Consider the following 4,363-nt stretch of genomic DNA (forward strand, 5'->3'; position numbering starts at 1 on the left):
GACTGCAACCTTACAAGGTCTTTGTATGTTTTTTTTAAAATATTTTCCATGTAAAGAAGTATTTTTATTATTATTTTATTATTATTATTATTTTTTTATCATTCTGCCAAAGAAACAGTTGTGTTTATTGCAATGCACAAAAGTCATGATCACTTATTATTTTTTGGAAAATGTTTTTCAAGCTTCAGTCAGTTTTTGACTGGACTTATGTAACTGCTTTAGAGCTATGATACATGTTGTTCTATTTAAAGTCATTTGTAGAGTAGGTAGGGCCCAAAAATGACTCAAGCCCAGGGGCCCCCACCCCCTATGTCCGGCCCAGAGTATGTGAGCGAAGTGGGAGCAGAGCGAGGAGTGGAGCAGCATGATTTTGCCTGGAGCGAGGAGCGGGTTTTTAAAAAATCGGAGCGTCATTTTTTCTCTCGCTCCAAGAGCGCTCCACTAATGCTCCATTACGGGCAAAACACCTGTTAACGGACCTTAATGCAATAATTCACCACGTGTTAAGTAGTGTTAAACACTATTGGCATGAAGGAAAGATGAAATTTCTGATATAACCAGAAAGAATGTGATAAAAAAAAAAAAATACTAATTTAAAGAGGACCTATTATGCAAAATTCACTTTTACATGGTGTTTGAACATAAATGTGAGTTGGCAGTGTGTGTACACAACCACCCTACAATGTTAAAAGTCCACCCACTCCTCTTTCTTATATTTCTATTAATCAAAAACAGTGTCTGAAAATGACTGGTATCTGCTCTAAAGTGACACTTTAGAGCAGGCCACGCCCACGACTGGTGACGGACTCCACCCTATTACCCTGAGTGATCGACACACAGTCCACCATTTTTTTCCATGCTGGAGCAGCTACAGTGAGAAGAATAATGTCTCAACTTCGTAAGCATCATAAGTGTTCTGTTGTTGGCTGTAAAGTGAACATAAGAGTCTTCATGTACTCCCGGCATCAGAGCCACTGAAGACGCAGTGGACAAGTTTTGTTTTTGAAGATAATGTGCCCCAAAACATACCACAATTTGTGTATGTTTGTGCAAATCATTTTACACCGGACTGCTTTGTGAATGAGGGTCAAAATAAAGCAGGGTTTTCAAAAAATTTGACTCAAGCATGGATCAGTACCAACTGTTCATGTTCCAGCTTTATATCCTGAAGGTGTAAGTATCGCACTTTATATTTTGTGAATGTTTGCAAATCGCCTTTCCGAATGAGCTTGTTAGCTGATTCCACGGCTAATGCAGATAAAGTTACCATTGTGTTACCAAAGTTACCAAATGGACAACCCGGAGTGGAGCTGGAGCAGAGTGTTTAAAGAATGTTTTGAGCACGGAGTGGAAATTGTTGCTGCTCCACTCCACTCACATACTCTGGTCCGGCCCTGTATATGTCTACATATATTTCTGTATTAATGGTGCCTCACATATGTGTAAGTTACCCATGTCATGGGCACTGACACCACCCAAACTATGACAGACACTGGCTTTTGGACCTGACGCTGATAACAGCTTGGATGGTCCTTTTCCTCTTTGGCCTGGAGAACATGATGGCTTTTTTTTTTTTTCAAATCCATTTGAAATGTGGACTCGTCGGATCACAAAACATGATTCCACAGTTGTACTTTCCAACTCAGATGAGACCGAGGACAGAGAAGTCAGCAGCGCTTCTGGACAGTGTTGATGCATGTCTTCTGCTTTGCATAGTAAAGCCTTAACTTGCGTCTGTGGATGCAGCGTTGAATGGTGTTGACTGACAAAGGTTTACTGAATTATTCCCGAGCCCATGTGATATTCATTACAGACACATGACCATTTTTAAGACATCTGAGGGTTTGGAGGGTTTGGAGATTGTGCGCATTCAGTAGTGGATTTCCAGCAGGACAACGCCAAACCACATACTGCCCAGATTACAAGTGCATGGCTATGTAAGCAGTAGTCCTGGCCTGTCTCCAGTAGAGAATGTATGGCGCATTATGAAGCACACAATACGGCAATGAAGGCCCCATACAATCACACAGCTAAAGACCAAAATAATGACTGAATGGGGGAAATTCCGTTTGCTAAACTTTACAAACTTGTGTCTTCAGTGCCCAAACACTTAAGTGTTATTAGAAGAAATTATGTTACACAGTGATAAACACTCAATTGTCACAACTTTTTTCAGAATTGGGGTTGTAGTGTAGCTTGTACCTCAGATTTTGTAGATTGTGTATAATGTTTTGGTTAGTCAATAAACTTCAACTTCTGATTCTTATTTTCCAGAGAGAAATGGTGGCCAGGGACGGAAGCGTAAGCTCCACAGGGAGGACGAGGGTGGAGGGTCTTCGTGGGAAAGTCAGCTGCAGTCAGTGTTGGATATCTCCATGGATGTTCCACCGTGACCAGGCTCTCGTGGAGCACAGCTTATTACGCTCTGTTCTTATCAACAACACACTGCGGCAAGTTCAGTCTGAAGGTAGAGCGCAGGTACAGTCACTATCTGCTGTAAAGTTTCCCTAAAAATCACACTCAATCAGGGTTGCCGCTGGAAACTGATCTCTACCAAGGGTCCCCCCCAACTGGGCATAATGCACCTCTGTACTCCTCAAGCGCTGACGATTTCATATCCTATTCTTCAGAGGAGGATTTCTCTTTATCTTCAGCCATCTCTGCGATTCTCAAAGATCTAGATGCAGTCATAGATGGAGGTCAAGGGACTTGCATATCTCAGCGGGCTCCTCTGGGCTCCATAGAGAATGTCACGGGAGATGGAAGGTTCACCCAGTATCCACTATCAAATTTGAGAACATTGGACATAGGATCATCCAGCAAAACTGAGGTGATGTATACTGGTTGTCCTCAGGATGTGGCTTTAGATAACCTGCTCCTGGACTTTGACACGTCTGTGAACCAGAGGTGAACCTTCTCGTGTGTAAGGTTTCTCTATTACAACCAATGAGCTGGTCAAGTATCTGCCATCTCTGTCCAAATCCTCCACCTCGTCAGCATCCTCTTCCTCATCTTCAATCTCTCATGGTCAGGCCACATGGTAAGTCCATGAGATTGAGCATGTTATGGACATCCTGATGCGAACTTACCCACAGAGTTGATTTTTATGGTATCATGTTCATGACATTGAGATTATAGTTTTGCTAACAGATGTTTAGCTGGAGTTATTGGATTAAAAAAAAAAAAATTTTTATTGGGTGTACTTAAGAAATTTCCACTTAACTGCACAAGATTGTGTTCTCTACATGTTTTCGACTTGCTACCTCCTGTCTACTAACTTGTTGTGTGCAAAATATTTGACCTCATTGTTAGTTTATGATTAAGAGCAGTCTTTAGTCTTCTTGAAGGAATATACAGTGTGTTTACTTCACTTGCCTTGCCCCTATACATTTCTTTCATGAAGATTCATCCTTATATTTCAACTGGGATGTCAATTAAGGTTGTTCTGAGAAAAGTCCAGATTACTCCGTTATACATGATTGCGTTGAGATTGAGTCCAGTGAGTCTGTTCAAATGTCATTTTGTTTATTTTTGTTGCTTTAAGTTGTTCTCAAAGATGTAATGCACTTTTCAGTGAGTTGATCCTAAAAAAATGTAATGGATGATTTGAGTAATGTAGTTTGCAGGTTGCCATTAAGAGTGTATCCAAATGGAAACTGGATTTAGGTGGACAAATGTCATTAAAGTGTAAGATTTTTAGTTTAAAGCTTCTATAATGTCCAGTAAATATGTTACATGAGCATTTTGAATATACTGATGTTTTTTCAACAGACAAACATGAGGTTACCTATTCAAAATATTTACTGTTTACATTGACACAATGAATTTGTAATTTCACTATATTCTATTGTTATACTTAGTTGTTCTTGGTGAAACCTACTGGCTTGATGAGGAAGTGTATTTGAGAAATAGGAAAGTAACAGTGCTCTCACCACACACCCCAAATCACATGACCATGAAATAAAAAAGTGATGTTCTCCTTTGGGGATAATGTCATGCTTTGTAGTTTACTTGAAATAGATAAAATATTAAATGATAAATTACTAATAGAAACTTCTCTTTGGCTTGAGATATTGGAAGTGTTTTCATTGGGAAGTGTTCATAATTCCCACAGGATAGGGTTTTCGTACCCAAATGACTTTTCCAGTTATTTGTGGTTATTGGAAAGGCCTCAGGAATGTACTGTATAGCTTTTTAAATATTTTAGAGTTCAGCATAACTAGAAAATGTGACATCCTCTAGAGATATTTTCTTGACATTTAATATATATATATATATATATATATATATATATATATATATATATATATATATATATACACACACACATATATACAGGTGCATCTCAATAAATTAGAATGTC

At 39.1% G+C, this 4,363-nt stretch overlaps 1 pseudogene; it reads left to right on the plus strand.

The window, feature by feature from the left end:
* Positions 1 to 279: 279 nt before the first annotated feature.
* Positions 280 to 3,996, plus strand: LOC127416712 (uncharacterized; annotated as a pseudogene).
* Positions 3,997 to 4,363: the final 367 nt, after the last annotated feature.

Source organism: Myxocyprinus asiaticus, chromosome 26 (assembly GCF_019703515.2).
Source record: "Myxocyprinus asiaticus isolate MX2 ecotype Aquarium Trade chromosome 26, UBuf_Myxa_2, whole genome shotgun sequence".
In the NCBI taxonomy this organism is placed as follows: domain Eukaryota; kingdom Metazoa; phylum Chordata; class Actinopteri; order Cypriniformes; family Catostomidae; genus Myxocyprinus; species Myxocyprinus asiaticus.